Raw genomic sequence first — 16553 nt, forward strand, 5'->3', positions numbered from 1 at the left:
TTCTCTTCAGTGAACCACAGGCATTTTCTCATGGGTCCTACATTTAGACTCTGGTACTTCTTGTTTTCTTTGAAAAAGACAAACAAGCTCCACAGTCAGATACCCCAGAGACCCCATCCCTGTCCTCAAGCCAGGCCGCGTGGGCATGCATGTGTGTGCACGTGTGTGTGCATGCATGTGTACATGCGTGCGTGGTTTTAACTCCCTGGTCATTTTCTAGTTGCGATGAATTCGTTCTGATGGGTGGACTTAGGCCACTTGACGTTACGTTGAACAGCATTTATGGCAGGATTTGTAAATAAATCCCCTTCCTTCGCTGCACACTTAAAGCTCAGCGACATTTCCCGTGAAATTGTTCCTCAACCCTTGCACAATCCTAGCTGCGAGGCCCGTTTGCCATTAATTTTTCTAGTGAGGAATGTCCACGTGGATTCGTGCGACGATGGTAACTGGAGAATTTGTTGGAAACAAATCACGACCTTACCAAGGACCAAGCTGGCTCTGGAGGCAGAGGGACAGAGCACAGGGTGGCACGTGGGTGTCGATACTGGCTTCATGGCTGCCACATGTCCCTGGGGCTGGCCTGCCTCATGGAAAACTGTACTTGTGTCCAGACCCTGGACTGAGTCCAGATAGATGGGTATGTTCAAGATGAACAGCTTGATCAAAAACATCGGTCGCGTTCTCTTCAAGCCTAGGGTGAGACCAAGCTATCAAGTCGCCAGGCCTCGTTCTTCTTTGCAAAACTCATCTCACACACGTACAAGTTCACTCTGGGCATAAGACATGTGCTTCAGGGCCTAGAGCACCATACGTGGCTGATGCCTCCACACAGGATCCCAGGTGACATCTTGACAATATCGACCCAGCATCGTTTAAAGATTATCACGAACATGGCTGCCCAGGAAGCGGAGGCAGGGCACCCATGGAGCCCAGGAGACTGAGGCCAGCCTGGCACCATTGCAAGACCCTGTCTGTGTGTACATGTGTGTGTCTGAGCGTACATGTATGTTTGTGTGTGCATATGAATGTGTGTCTTTGTGTATGTATGTGCAGGTGTGTCTGTGTGCATAGATATATCTGTGTGAGCATGTGAGTATGTGTCTGTGTGTGCATGTGTGTGTCTGAGTTTGCCTGTGTGTGTATGTGAGTGTGTCTTTGTGTGTGTGTCTGTGTGTGCATGTGTGTGTCTGAGTTTGCCTGTGTGTGTATGTGTATGTGGGAGTATTTGTGTGCATATGTGTGTCTCTGTGTGAATGTGTGTGCATGTGGATGTGTTTCCTTATGTGTGCACATATGTGTCTGTGTATGCATGTGTGTGTCTGAGTGTGTATGTGTTTGTATGTATGTGTTTGCCTTTGTGTATGTATGTGCAGGTGTGTCTATGTGCATATGTATATCTGTGTGTGCATGTGAGTGTGTCTTTATGTGTACACATATGTGTCTATGTGTGCATGTGAGTGTGTGTCTCTCTGTGTGCATGTGTGTGTGTCTCTGTGTGAATATATATGTGTGTCTCTGTGTGTATGTGTGTGTCTTTATATGTGCATGTCTATATCTGCACATGAGTGTGTATCTCTGTGTGCAGGTGTGTGTCTGTGTGTGCATATATGTCTGTGTACAGGTGTGTGTCTGTGTGTGCATGTGTCTCTATATGTGTGTGGATGTGTGCGTCTGTGTGTGCATGTGAGTGTGTCTCTGTGTGCAGGTGTGTCTCTCTGTGAGCATATGTCTGAGTGCAGGTATGTGTCTGTGCATGTGTGTTCATGCATGCACGTGTCTCTATGTGTGTGTGCATGTGTGTGTCTGTGTGTGCATGTGAGTGTGTCTGTGTGCAGGTGTGTCTCTCTGTGTGCATATATCAGTGTGCAGGTATGTGTCTGTGCATGTGTGTGAATGCATGTGTCTCTATGTGTGTGTGCATATGTGTTTCTGTGTGTGTCTCTGTGTGCACTTGTGTGTCTGTGAGTGCATGTGAGTGTGTGTCTCTGGGTGTCTGTGTGTGTTATGAATAAAGAGACGTTCTTCGTGGTTAAAAGTTTCAATTGCAACAACAGAGAAATGAGGGACAAACAATGTCAGTGTTGTCACTTTTACCTGTTCTTCGTTTGCTCAGTAACAGTGCTCCTGGGGGCCTTGTCCCCACAGGGTCTCATGTTGGAGTCCTCGTCCTGATGTGTGAGGGTCAGGCCTTTGTGTGGTGACAGGTCATGAGGGTGGAGCCCACATGGTGTGATTAGTGTCCTTGGGAGAAGGGACACATGGACGTTTCATTCCTGTCCGCCACGTGGGGACACAGGAGAACGCAGCTCTGTAAGGCAGGACCCAGGCTGCTTGTCCCCAGCCATGCTGGCTCTTGACCTTGGACTTGCAGAGACAGGAGGAAGGTCTGTTGTTCAGGTTCCCAGTGCTTTTGCCGTGGCAGTGTGGGCTGACCAGGCACTGAGGCCACAGCTGAGGCTCCTGGGGAGCACAGAGGGGTACCTCAGTGTCAGGAGCCACGGCCTCTGCTTCCCAAGGGGCACAAAGCCCAGGGAGCTCATGACAGCAGGTCCCCAAGTCACTAACACTCATCAAGTGTGTGAATCCCAAATTTTCAAGATGGCACACAGAGGGGCCGGGCCTGTGCCTTCATTTACCAGCTGCACACGGCAATGGAAATTTGTTGAATTAAAATGAGTTCCAGAACCTAAAAGAGGGGACAGTCCCCATAATTGGGCTGTCCACAGACTTTGTCATGGCAAAGAGGGAAGCGAGCCACTGGGAGCACATTGGACCTGCTTTCTTCTCTTCCTTCCTCTCCCACGAGAGTGTGCTTTGGTTTGTTGAGTGTGTGATTTTTGCTCACTAGAGTGAGTAAAATGTTCTGGTAGGAAAGTTCCAGACTCCACTGGACTGAAGGAAAAACCAACTCTGACTTTCTTTAGCGGCTCACTCTTGTGAGTGTCCCAGCCTCCTTGGTCCTCCATTTGGGGCAAATGGAGTCTTGCCAAGACACAGATCTCAAACAGGTTGCTGTAAGCTGGTAGGTTCTCAACAAAGTCTAGCCAGTGATTCTAAGGCTATGCATATGACTCAGAGACTCTCCTCTCCTCTGGTTTGGGGAGTCCTCAGAAGTCTCCTGTGGAGAGCATGGTCCCAGCGGCAGCAAGGTCAGCCAGCTGGGGGAGGTTAGACAGTGATGGGACCCCGAGGACCCTGACCTCACCAGGGACTGACCCTTTGTGCCCTGGAAGGGTTTATCCTCTCCCAGCAGCTCCCCTGTCTCCTTCTTCTGCCCTGTCCCTCTGCGGTGACGTTTCTATCTCAAGTCAGCAGGCCGTGGACTGAATCCTGAACCAAGAGCCCAAATACTCCTTTCCTCCTCTGCACTGCTCCTGTCGGGTGTTGGTGGCACCACACATCTGCTCACACGGGCCCGAGACCTGGGAGATGTGACGACACTTCACAAGGAGAGTGGCCCCTCCTGAGGTGTGTGGCTGCCCCACCTCGGGTCCTGACCCACAGTGCCACGGGCAGGGAGTGGACAGGTGGCCTCCACCTGGGCTGTCCAGGGAGGGTGGGCAGCCCCCCGGGTGCTGCCAGCTCTCACCTGGGCAGAAGTTGAGGCCAGCGGCTGTTTCCTGAAGTCACGGTGCTTCAGATCCTGGCCTCAGCATCCCCGAGCGTGAACGGTGGGACCCACCGGCTGGGGCATCCCTGGTGTGGATGTGTCTGGCTACCAGGGAGCTCACAGGCCTGCCTGCTGCCCAGGCCCCTGTGCTGCTGCCTGAGTGGACACACACGCAGTGACTGGGAGCACCACCAAGACGTCTTCCTGCAGCTCTGGAGGTGAGAGGTTCCACATTAGTTCCGTGGGACTGAGGTTAGTGGTCGGTGGGCCTGGGTCTCTCTGGAGGTTCTGGGGGACAAGGACAGGGATCGATTCCTTGACTGCTCTGATGTCCTTCTTTTCTACCCACAGGCTGCGGCTCCCTCCTCCCAAACCCATCCTTCTCACGGGACGCTCCTGCCTCCCTCTGACAGAGGCCCTGTGACCACAGACTGCCCACCTGATGGTGTGGCTTATGTCCCCAGCACAGGATCCTCAGCCTCATTGGGTCTGCAGAGTCCCCATCACAGTGCAAGTGGCACAGTCACAGGCCACCATTACTCAGCCGACACAGCTGCCACTAGCTACAACCTCGTGGCTCGTGGTGGGGCTGGCCCTCACCAGTGACCCTGTCTGGCCATGACCATTTACCTGGCCAGAGCAACTGGGTCAGGGCACACTGCCACCCAGCACAGGCTGAGCCACCCCCTCCCACAAGCTTAGGAAACAGTGGCTGTCCTTTCTCAAATTCACTGTGTGTCAACAATCGTCAAAGCTCCGAGATCCGATGGCAATAATTTTCAAAAAAGGGCTGAGGCTGTGGCTCGGTGGTAGAGCACTTACCTAGCATGCGAGAGACACTGGGTTTCGTCCTTGGCACCACGTAATTGCAGACAAATAAAATAAAGGTATACAAAATACAATAACAGTATTTTCAAAAACCATGACAGCTCCCCCGAGAACAGAACACCCCCAAGGCAGAGCTGGGAGGCCGTGAGAGGAGACGGGCCCGCTCGGCTCAAGGCTCAAGTCTGCAACGCAGCACCGGGAGCCCCGCGTCCCAGGGCATCCCCCCAAGACTGTCTCCTAGAAACTTTGCCACGCCCAGGAGGGCAGAGGACTCACCTCTCCAGCTCGGGTCTCCCGATGCCCACTGCCCCCTGGTGTCATGGTGCTGCTCGTGAAAGCAGTTTCCTCTCAGATTAAACTTGGCTTTTTTTTTTTCCCCAAAATGTGGTGAACATGACACTGTGATCCCTGCAGCGTATCAGCTCAGCATTTTAAGGACCTAGGCATACGGACACCGCCCCTGTGATCCCATGTCTGCATGTTCCCACCCAGTGGGCCTCAGGCCCTAGGAGGAGGGTCTGAGAGGGCAGCATCCCACGTGTCACAACGCTTCTGCCAGTCGAAGAACAGCAGCGTGGCTCGGGCAGGAGGAGTGCCAGTGCCCACACACACACACACACCCACACACACATGCTCCCGTGCACAACATATGGAGCCCTGCAGGGCCCCCTCCTTTGCAGAATGCTGTGTTCCTGCAACCCTCGGTGCAAACCACATGCACACAAGCGTATGCTCATTTGTGGGTCCTTGTGCTGGCTCTGTGACGTGGAATCTGACTCCAGAGAGCATGGAGATGTCACACACGCTGTACACATTTACATAAATAGGCCTGTCACAGACAGACCACGCAGCCACACATGCTCTGTGTTAATTATCGCAGCTCTGTAATGTATTGGATGTGTGTTCAACGTATACAAAGAATGCATTTATATATCCTTCCATACAAACCACACACACACACGTTATCCATTGCAATACAATCACCCCCTATTCAGATAATGTGTATATTTATATTTTCCTAACCTTTTGAAGGGTGAACTGCTACGCCTCCTCCAGTGTAAATAATGCATTGAAGTAAAATATGGACTGTCAAACCCAGGCAACAATTAATTATAGAGCACATAAATCCTTCCTTCCAGATGACGAATGCACAGTCCTTTGTGCATAAATGTTTCTCTGGATTTTGTTTGAACTACTAGCCTCATAACTTCAGATGGTGCAGTCAGGATAATTTTCATTAGAAAAATAATTATAGGCTAAATATGGTTAATAAAACATTAACTATAAATTTGAATATTTTAAAGGCATGTCCTTCTAGAAGCAGCTTCTAATGAATTTTGATGAAAATACCATGATTACTTAAGAAAAAATAAATAGATGTGGTTATTACACACAATTGTGAGATGGATGAATTACTAAAAACAATTTTAACTGGGAAATAATTATTCTGGGCAATCTGCTTCAGAAAATCAATGATTGGGAGAAGAAAAGAAAAGCGTCATGCTTCTTCATGGCTGCAGAGCTGCGTCTAACTCCCTCCCCGGGTAGCCTCGTGAGTTTGTGGTTATTAGTGAATCAGAAAGCCTTCAGGATCTAAAGTTCAAAATGGCATGGAAACAGACACTTCTGTTGACAGATTCGGTCTGGATTTGAGGTCCTCAGCAAGGTCCCCTGGCTCTGAGGACAGACCACTTTCTACCAGGAGGCTCACAGTCACCAGGACGTGGGGCAGCCAGGGCTTTCCACCCGTCTGCGTTCCCTACGGGGTGCCTCCTGCTCCCTTCCAGGGCCTCCCTGGAACCCCAGCACTGGCTGGGTGCTCAAGCCCCTCTGGCCCTGCGTTCAGCACAGTACTCCGCTCTCCCCTGGGGTCCCGCTCTCTGGGGGATGTGGGTGTTGGGGTGGCAGTCATCTCACCAGGGACACTCACCTGAGCTGCTTTCCAAAGGCCACGTGCAGGGCACCGGTCTCTCCCGTGCCAAGGCTCTGGGCAGCAGAAGGGCACCCCATCCACACAGGGGTCTGCTAGGCCGTGTTCCATGTTCTACTGAATTCTCGCTGGTGCTGAGAAGGTGGTAGAATGCAGGTTCTTGTGTGTGGCCCACGGAGGTATTTTTCTTGATATCAGTGACCCGAGGAGCATCAATCTCAAATCTCAACCCCCTGCTCCCACTCCTCCTCCTCCTCGGGAGCCCTCCTGTCCTCATGCCCATGGCAGCTGGGGTTCCCTGCTTTTGCCATTGACCTGCGTGGTGCTCAAAATGGTTTCCAAAGACTTGCCATGTTCTCTCTCTCCTCACCATTTCAAGAAACTTACAAAGCAGAAGTGTGATCTTATTTCATGTTTTGGCCAAGCATGGAGGCCACAGACTGTATCTTGTGGGCATTTGCCCAGCGGGTTAGTGATGGACAAGTGTGGACACACCTCCACACCATGGGCTCTCGGCTTGCCATACCCAGACGTGCTCACGGACGTGCCACGGCACCCGAGGGCAGCCAGCTGAAGGGAGGAGCTCGCTGTGTGCCAAGGCAAAGGTGGGTTTCTGAAGACTGGCTCCCCCTGAGCCCTGGAGGCCCCTCCTGTGCCAAACCAGTGAGGGGAGGACGTGCCTGGGCCTGCACCCACACGCACTCTGACCCCTAGAGCCTCCTGTCGCCCAGGCCTCGGTGGCCACCACATGAAGACACTCAGAGATGCTGTGGTGAGGCCACAGGAGGACTGGTGCTCCAGCCACACTTGGAGACACAAGCCAGGCCCAGTGGAAGCCACGGGTGGCGGCTGGAAAGCAGCACGTGAATCCAGGCTGGAAAGATTGGGCTCTTCCCTGTAAGCCGCCTGCTCTGCAGGGTGGAGGGAGGAAGGGGGGCTGGACAGGCACAGAGCCAGGGGTCAGTGTCCAGCACCAGAGCTCTGAAGACACACACACAGGGGCAGGCCACGCTTTGAGTCCCCGTACAGAGGGGGAGTCAGGGCTCCGAGAGGTCCAGGACGTGGGCTGGCATCAATGCTGTGACAGCCGCGCTCCACGCGGCCTCCCTGCTCTACAGAGGAGCAGTCTCCATCTCCTCCTGCACCATCAGGCCTCTGAGCCCATAGTACAGGCCCTTCTCGGCCCAAGGCCAACCTCACCTGAGCCCATCAGGGGCAGCCTCGGGTCATGGTGGTGCCGCCACCATAGACGTGGACAGCTCCCACAGGAGCAGGTCATCCACCCGCACTGCAGTCCCTGCCCTGGCCTCTGACTGCATGGCCCCCTCCTGGCCCAGGCCCCACCCTTGCTGATGATCCCAGTTCAGATGAATGAGAAGCCTGTGGCTCACCTGCCCCGCAGTCTCACGGACTTGACGAATGAGCAAAATGTCTGGCAAAACACATTCCTTTTCTTGTCTAAGTGCTTGAAAGTACGTTTGAGATGTCACGGTGTTGGAATGTGGCCTTCCTCAGTCATCTGTGATGTCCAGTGAAAGGGGGGTGACCGCCTGCTCACACTGCCCGTGGCCAGGAGAGAACACCACAGGGCATTGCTCATGCAGCCACTGAGGACTGCAGGCTTCCAGGGTGGATGGGACCACTCGGGGGCGGTGGGGAGGACAGCAGATTTATGTGATGCTCACGACACGGGTCGGGGACAGACCACAAGCAGGGCATGGCTGTTTCCCACACAGACCTCCACGTTTGCTCTCTCCAGAACAGCTGATCTCAGAATAGATGTCCTGCTCGGCGGACCTTCATGGGATCACTGTAAGAATCAGTTCTTCTGCTGGATCCACCTGACCAACACCCTGTCAGTGGGTGTGACCCTAAGGCAGCCGTGTGCCTTTGTTCCCATGATCAGCCTCACAAAAGCCATTTATGCCCAGAGCAGATCAAGGAACTTCAGCTATCATCCCAGGGGACAGGTGGGACTGGGGGCTCTCCCATGTATTCTCCACCAGACAGACAGCCTGAGCAGCCACTCCCTGCCCCGGGGGCAGCCAGGCCTTCTTACACTAAGCTGGGTGCCTTGGGCCCACTGGACAGGGGGTCATGCCTCGAAGCTAATCACCACTGCTGAGCTGGGAAGAGGCGGCTGCAGGACACAGGCTGAGCCCGGGAGACCCCAGGAGAGCGTCCAGTGGAGTTCTGTCTCCACACTTTGGAGCAGAGGTGGGGGCAGAGAGGTACTAGCTCCCCAGCCAGACACTGAGCTGTGGTGGACAGCCATCATGCCGGTTGTGGTGCTCCTGCCTCTGTCCAGCCCCACGACAGCTTCTTCCTGCTCACCTCACTTCTACTTCCGGGCCGAGTCCCCCTCCCCAGGCTATTTCCTGACCCTTGGGCTCTCCTACGGTCAGACCACGTTCCCTCCTGCGATCACAAAGCTCCGCATGGTCCTACTCTCAGCCTGACTGACACTCGGGCGCCTGCCCGTCGCACCCAGCCCTGTTGGGGAGTACAGACCCCCACTGTGAGTGTGGAACGTCCCTGCCGTCTTAGGGCCTCTTCCCTTATCAATCCTGGGCACCTTCCCAGACCCCTGGCTGACCACACCTCACTCCTGGCTCCGCCAAGCTCTAGCCCAGGACCTGCCCCAGGTGGGTTTCTGCTCTGTGGCTGGTGTGTCCCCATGAACCCAGACCTGGAGGCCCTGTGCGCTCAGCAGCTGCTGGCACTGACAGCTGCAGGAGCCCCCTGAGTACCTGATGCCGTGAATCGAGACAAACGTAGGGCTGGCCTGTTGGGCACAGGGTTTGTGAGCAGGGCATCCTCAGTGTGCCCTCTCCAGCTGCTGAGCTCTGGCAGAGTCCCCTGGGTCCCAGGGTGGCAGCACGTGGGCTGCAGGATGGCCTGAGGGGGACGGTGGAGCACAGAGTTTGGGGTCACCACAGCTCGGGCAGGCGGGGCCACAGATGAACAGCTTCACACCAAGGGGGTGGGCAGGTGGGGCAGCAGGTGGGCATGTTTGCAAGGTCTTGTTCCAGATCACTTTTAACAGGAGTTAAAAATGATTTAATGAACAGAAAGTACCAGGGAATTCCCCACATGCCACCAACAAAGAGCAGAGGAGGTGGGAATTATGTGGGTTATGTGGTAATTACCACTGATGCGACAACCCTCCATTACCGGGACTTACCTCCTTCAAACTGGCACAATGCAGCCGGGAAGATGCCACATGTGTGGCTCCCGTTTCGCAGTCTGGGGACGTGGGAGACAGCTTCCTGGGTCAGTGCCCAATGACGAGGTCCATGCAGGCCTGACCTGGCAGGAGGGAAGCACTGCGCCCTGGCCTGGGGACTCGTGGGAAGCAAAGCTGGGCTTTCCCTATCCGTGTTGTGTTTGGGGAATTTGTTGTTGTTTTGTCATTGTGTGTGTGTGTGTGTGTGTGTGTGTGTGTGTGTGAGAGAGAGAGAGAGAGAGAGAGAGAGAGAGAGAGACACGGTAAGTGCTCAGAACATTTAAAGAGCTGCATGACGTCTACACTGCGGTTGCAAAATTTCGGGTGAGTTTGTTGGTGAATCAGAAACATGTGACTTAAATCACCATAAACACCCTGTTTAGATTTGTTCGGAACTGCCTGGCAAACGCTTGCTTAGTGTCATCAGGGAAGGGGTTGGAAATGGACCACAAACTCAGAACAAGGTGCAGCCTCAAGGTGGCCAGCCCTGTGGCAGCTGGACCAGAGCAGAGGGTGGAGTCCTGGGCCCGGCGTTGGTCCTGAGGGCCCCAGGGTCCCTGTCCCCGCCCAGGCCTGGCCTGAGTCCTAGCTCACCTCACAGTCTTCCTGCCCTGCTGCCGCAGTCCAGGCACATCAGTCGGTCCATCATGGAGGGGCTTCCTCCCCTGGCCCAGTGCACGCAGGGACTTGGTTGCCGGGAGGTGGTGCGTGGCCGTGCTCTGCCAGGCCAGGTCCCTTACTCACTGGGAAGGAATGCAGTGGCGGGCCCTGTACCTCCAGCTGCACACAGCTCTCAGGAAATACCAGGGAGCTCCCTTCTACTCACCTGGTAGAGGAGAGGAAACTCCCCAGCGACTTCAGCACCATGTCGTCGCTTGGAGTCCCTGTTCCTGAGGAGGCTCCCCTCTGGGCGGGCCGCTGTGGTCTGCCGGTGGGAGGTGGGGTCACACCATGTTGTGCTGCTGCCTGGCCCCCACCTCCTCTCTGCCTCCACCCTGGGCTTCCTCTCCCCTCTGCTGCTCCGAGGCATCCTCACTGGGAACAAGCTCTCTGCTCCCGAGTCTATGTGGGTGCCAGAGGGAGCGGGGGAAGCTTGGGGCCCTCCGTGTTGACAGGCTCTTCTTTTTTCACACTGGACTCTGCCTGGTCAGCCTGTCGTGTCACCCTCCTCCCTCAACTGTGGGAAGCGTTTCCGCATTTTCAGCCACCAGGGCTTCCGGCTTAGGAGTCTTCTCTTTCTTCCTCATCAGGTGTCACCTCAGGGCATCCTGTGGGCTGTGCAACGCCGGTACCGGAGGGGGCCACTGACCAGAGGACAGGGACAGTGGGCCTGCGGAGTGCTTGGTGGCTGGGCGGATGTTGGAGAGGTTACCAGCTCTTCTCTGCTGGACGCCTGAAGGTGCAGGCCTCTCCGTAGGCAGCTGTGAGTGGCTCCGTCTTTCCTCCCGGTCTGGGGTCCCTTTGGTGGCTCCAGAGGTGTGCACTCCTTGCCCCAGTTGCACATGGCTGCCGAGGAGCACGTCCAGTATTAGGTGATTCCAGCCTGGAGGTATGGATGAGGACGTCCTGGCTTCCTGTGGCTGTTTGACACTGGGCATCCTTGGGGCATGTTGATTGCCACAGTGTCGCCAGTAATCTCCAAAAATGCAGGCAAAGACATGAGCTATTGATGTCACACAGCTGTGAGCTGCAGAGTTTGGCATGACTCGAACTCGGCCTGCTCATGTGCAGGACTGCAGGAAGTGCACAAGGCCACCATAGTAACGAAGCCGTGCCTCCGCTGTGCATGTGGCAGACCGCAGCTCCATGCTGAGGCCCTGCAGGCTGCTGTGAAGGTCCATCCATTGGGGCAGGAGGGTAGGACACATCTCGCATGCGCTAACTTTGTTTCCACCATTGAGTATTTGCTGTTTGTTGTGAGGGCTTCGGATCCTACTCTGGCACCAGGCCGTAGGTGCCATGGCAGAGAGGGCACATCCCTTGTTCTGCCCCAGGCTGCCCATGAGCAGGGAGGAGGAGCAAGGCTGACCGTGGGCTCGGGGACTGTCTCTCCACAGCAGTTCACAGAGGAGCTGTGTGCAATGAACCGCTTGCTGGGGTGTCCTCACTTTCTGTACCACCTGCTTCTGCGCCCTTAGTGCTTTCGATCCACTGGGAATTGTCCCCACCCCTTCTGGACACCTCCCAGGCCTAGCAAGCTACCAGCCTCCTTCACAGTGTCCCCAGCCCCTTCACTTCCTGAACAGAGACGAGCAGCGGTTGGCTGGGCTTCCCTCCTGTAGGGGAGGGGAGGAGCCAGGCCAGGGCCTGACCTGCCCTTCTCTCAGCCTTCCCGGAGTGGCCGGCCTCGGCCGGCCTGGTCAGGAGACTTGGGAGATGTGCGGCAGGAACACACTGGCCTTTTATCCTTACCACTGTTCCTCGTCTATGATATAGAGAAAGCAGTTTGTTTATGGCAAAGAAAAATGTCCCACATTGCTGAGAAGTCACTTGTCTCCTTGGTATTGACACAATCCAAGCCCCCCTGGGGGGCTTCAATCTTGAGATACCAAACCAGGGGCCCTGCCCAGCTGTCTCCTCAGACACGCCCTGACCCCTGCTCCTGGAGGCCAGGTCTTCCCCAGCCACCCCTCTGGGCTGAGTGGGCTCCTTGGCTGTGCTGCGATCGGCAAACCCAGCGGGCTTCCATAAATGCAGCACCACAAGACCCAAGGGTGCTGTGCCCTTCATGCCCTTCATCTGAGAGGTGGCGGGGTGTTTATTTTACTAAGGTGGCAGGTAATTTCACCTTGGGTCCAAGGTGACGTGACACGTGTTTAGCAAGGCCCATGGCTCCCTGAGAGGGTGGAAATTTGTCTTAGTTTTTTTATTAATCAAACACGGGTTTACATATGATCCCCAGATAGATAGTGTATGTGCGTTAAAATTTCATGGGTGGGGATAATTTCAAAGGTCTACAAAGGCTCTTTGGGTGTATGGTAATGACAATGGTGGTGAAGGAGTCTCATCTCAAGCCGGCAGATACAGCTATGTGCACCTGAAAGTCTGTGACCCGTGATGTCTCGGCATCTGGCCCTGAGGGCAGAGGGAGGCAGCCATCTTATTAAATGTCACTTGCGTGCCACACCCCGGCACACGCACTTACCTTAACAGATGCTACAATAAGGTCCAGTAGGTCAGAGCACACTGCTGAGGTTCAGGGCTGGACTGGGGGGACGAGGGCGAGATCTAAAGTAGATGGGACAGAGGGTGAGATCTGGGCTCCCAGCCTGGCCTGACCTGGAGCCCTGTGCAGTCTTCTGTGCACACTGGTCTCAGACCAGCAGTGGGAATGTTCTGGCCACACTGCGGAGACCTGCTTAGTCGCAGGTCAGACAAAGCACCTGGGTCTCTCGCCTACTGTACCTGAAGGTCACTCCCAGTAGGTGGGCACCTTAGAGAGGATAGGTGGACCTGCCAAGTTGGGCTTCCGTCCTGCAGATGCCATGGATACCTCTTCATGGCCAACATCTCTAAACTGCCTGGACCACACTGGTAATTCTCATTGCTGACGGATTTCTCCACTTCAAATCATTAAATCACGTCCCCCTTCTACACCAGGCTTGCTGGGGTGGCCGTCTTCCTGTGCTCAATGGCCTCCAGCTCCTTCCGTCTCCTGCGCCATCTTCTTCCTGGTCCAGCAGAGCCTCCTCTCCAGGAGAGGCCGACTGCTGCTCACTAGGGCCTCCTACACTCTGGGTCTCTATCACTTTTTTTAGAGTATTGGCATTTTCATTTTATTTGATCCATTCTTCTAACCAGGGTGTTGGCCCTTGTGGAAGACCATGCACATGTGGGTTATCCTCTGTGTCCTACACCTTGCAGGCTCTCAGAAAGCAGTGAAGTTCAGGTCAAAGATACTCAGGAAGCACCCGTCACCGGCTGAGTGCACAGTGAGCCCTGGCTGGTCCCCAGAGGAGGGGCAGAGGGACTTCCAAAAATAGCTTTTTGCAGCACCAAAGCAGCCTCCCGAGGCAGGGCCCCGATGGCTGATCTGTTTCCCAGTGATCGGTTTTCCTCCTGACCAGCTCCAGGCGTGGTCTTACTAACCCTGAGGTGCAGAAGGGATTTCCTGGTGTTAGGAAACCCTCTGACCCCTGTGGCCTCCCACCCTCCCTGGGTCGCCTGCCCCACCTGCCCACAGCACCCCTTCCGTCTGAGATTTCTGGAGATGTCTTGAGGATGAACAAGGTATTTGAAGACATTCCGGGGAAGAAGCTGTATAGATGCAGTGCCATCTTCCCTGCCCTAAATCTCTACAGATTCTGCTGATTTCTAGATGCTTGGAGACCGCGCTGCTCTCTGAGGGAGCTTCCTTTCAGCTAGCGGAGAGAGTCCCCCGAGGCTGAGCCTGTTAAAAAGAGTGAACACAACAATGGAAGGTGCCTTGGTTATAAATGGCCGTGTTATTCTTAGAACACAGGCTGAGCGGAGCTCTGGAAGGTGCTGATCTAGGGGATTCAGCCAGGCCGGATCAATGCGCCCGAAGGCCCGGGTGTTGGGCAGGCACTGTGGTGGGTTCAGCGGGTGCCTAGGCTCTTAGTGGATGTTGGCATCAGTTTGGATTTGACTGACCATCTTCTTAAGGATAAACGAAGAGCAAAGATCTTGAAATTTAAAAAAAAAAAAAAAAGATGAGCAAAGGAAACTGGTTGTTCAGGGAGGAGCCAGCCTCCCTCCCCCGACTGTCTGAACCAGCCCCTTCTACTAGGGGCCTCCTGATATCTCGTCACCTCCCTGGAAACAGCCCCCATGAGTCTAAGAACTTTCATTTCGAACCGAGTATGTCAGGTACAGCGTGTTTCCACTTAGCACACTGACCTGGCCAGCCATCTAGCCCCAGGCCCTAGGCTTCCTGGATGTGTCAGAAGGAAGTATGTCAGGAGCTGTCCACGTGGGGAGCACTGCCCAGAGAGGCCGTCTCTATAAGCAGGTGCCCTGGCCCTCAGGTGGAGGATGCAGTGATGGAATGCTTCTTCCCTGGTGTCTAGGTGACGTGTGACCCTGGCCCCAGGTGGTGTCTCTGGCATTCTCACCAGACCTTCTCCTTGGTGTTGTCAAAGAGAGGGGACAGCAGCCCTGGCTTTGTCTCCTTCCAGCCCAAGTCCAGGCAGCCCAGGTCTGGTCCAGGCAAGGGCGGGGGCACTGTTGAACAGAGCAGGCCTCAATCTCAGACCCTAAGTGGGTGCAGGGCGGTCTGCTGTCCTGCTGACCCCACCCTGGTGTGGCTCCTATGGTCAGGCCACATTGTCTCTGGCAGAATGTCAGCTGTGCCTGTGGGGTAGAGCAGGACAGAGACCTTACTCAGGTGCCAGGAGCTGTGCACGGCCATGTGCCCTAGCCAAGATGGCACCTCACTGACATGTCCTTCATTCTGAGGCCCCTCTTAGGAAAAGCATCCCCCACAGTGCATGAGCCAGCTCCAGGGATGTCTCAAATGGCGCATTAAAGACAGTCGTCAGCCATAAACAAGGGCATGAATGCAGCTCCACTCCATCCACCTGGAGAAACCTGGCAGCCACCGCCTTGGCAATATCTCCGCTCAGCCCTCCAGCAGACGTGACCCTTCTCGGGCATGCAAGACACAGAGGACATCTCTGGGTACCACAGCAGTCACCTGGACGGGACTTGGGTTCCCTCTATCGCGCTGACATGGCCTCCGGCACAAGCATCCCAGCACGCCCACCCCTGTACACACCCATGTGCACATCCCTGCACCTTACTCCTGCATGTGTACCCCTGTGGACACACCCTTGCACACACCCCTGCACACATATCCCTGCATACCCACCCCTGTACACACCCATGTGCACATCCCTGCACCTGTACCGCTGCACGCGCACCCCATGGACACACCCTTGCACACACCCCTGCACACATATCCCTGCATGCCCACCCCTTCACACACCCATGTGCACATCCCTGCACCTGTACCCCTACACGTGTACCCCTGTGGACACACTCTTGCACACACCCTACACACATATCCCTGCATGCATACCCCTGCACATTCCTAGCACACACCTCCTGCATGCACAGCCTGCACCTAGACATTTTCACACACTGGGCACACAGTCCTACACTCTTCTTTGCACACACCACTTGTACATACAGCTCCGCTCACATATAAGCTTGCATATGTAACCCTGCACACACCTTCACACACTCGTCCTGCACACACAACCCCTCGTGTTCTGCTTTTCCTGGCTTTCTCCTGAGCTCCAGCCCACACACACTTGGGCAGTTGGAGGAGCCTCACCTGACTTCCATGCAGGAGACAGCACAATGTGGCCCATAGCATGAGGCCCATGGAGTGAAACAATGTCCACATAGCCCAAAGGCCACCTGATAGCATGGGCCGCCCTCAGCAAAGCCCTCCAGAGAGGACTGGGTGTCTAGAGGCCACTGGGCTCTGGGGATTTGACACTCCTAGTGCCAGAAAGATAAAGGCACATGTTTCTTCTGACAAAATTACTAGTGAACATCTAACCCAGAGTTACAAGATAGGAAGCCAAGAGGAGGTTGCCGGAAGTCAGGGACTCCGAGCAGGTATTCTACCAGGAAGCTGAACAAAACATGCTTAGGGACAATTGTGGCTTTGGGTGTGCTTCTCCTCCCACAGGGTCACCCAGAGATGCCACAGCACCTGCTTGCAGGTAGCCAGAGGCTTCTCCACCTAGATTCAACAGGCACGGGATTGAAGAGGAAAATCGGCCAGGCTGGTCCCAAATGAGACTCAAAAATAGCCCCCAGTGCCCTCTTGTAATCTTCTCTCCCCAGCTCCTGACTCCCCCAGACCTGCAGTAAACTCCCTCGATGGCCTCATCCCACTAAGAACAGTCAACTGAAAGTCAGCATGTGCTAGAAAGAAAACTGTCTCGGTTTTATTCCTTCAGACCTAGCACTTAACCTGTCGC

At 54.8% G+C, this 16553-nt stretch overlaps 1 long non-coding RNA gene across 1 annotated transcript; it reads right to left on the reverse strand.

Moving 5' to 3' along the window:
- Positions 1-6412: 6412 nt before the first annotated feature.
- On the reverse strand, positions 6413-10597 carry LOC125619952. Its single transcript, XR_007351520.1, has 4 exons — positions 10192-10597; positions 9556-9743; positions 7763-9269; positions 6413-6505 (listed from the first exon to the last, which is right to left on the reverse strand). It is a non-coding gene; the product is annotated as an uncharacterized LOC125619952 (long non-coding RNA).
- Between the last annotated feature and the right edge of the window lie 5956 nt (positions 10598-16553).

Source organism: Marmota marmota, unplaced genomic scaffold, assembly GCF_001458135.2.
Source record: "Marmota marmota marmota unplaced genomic scaffold, marMar, whole genome shotgun sequence".
NCBI classification, from domain to species: Eukaryota; Metazoa; Chordata; class Mammalia; order Rodentia; family Sciuridae; genus Marmota; species Marmota marmota.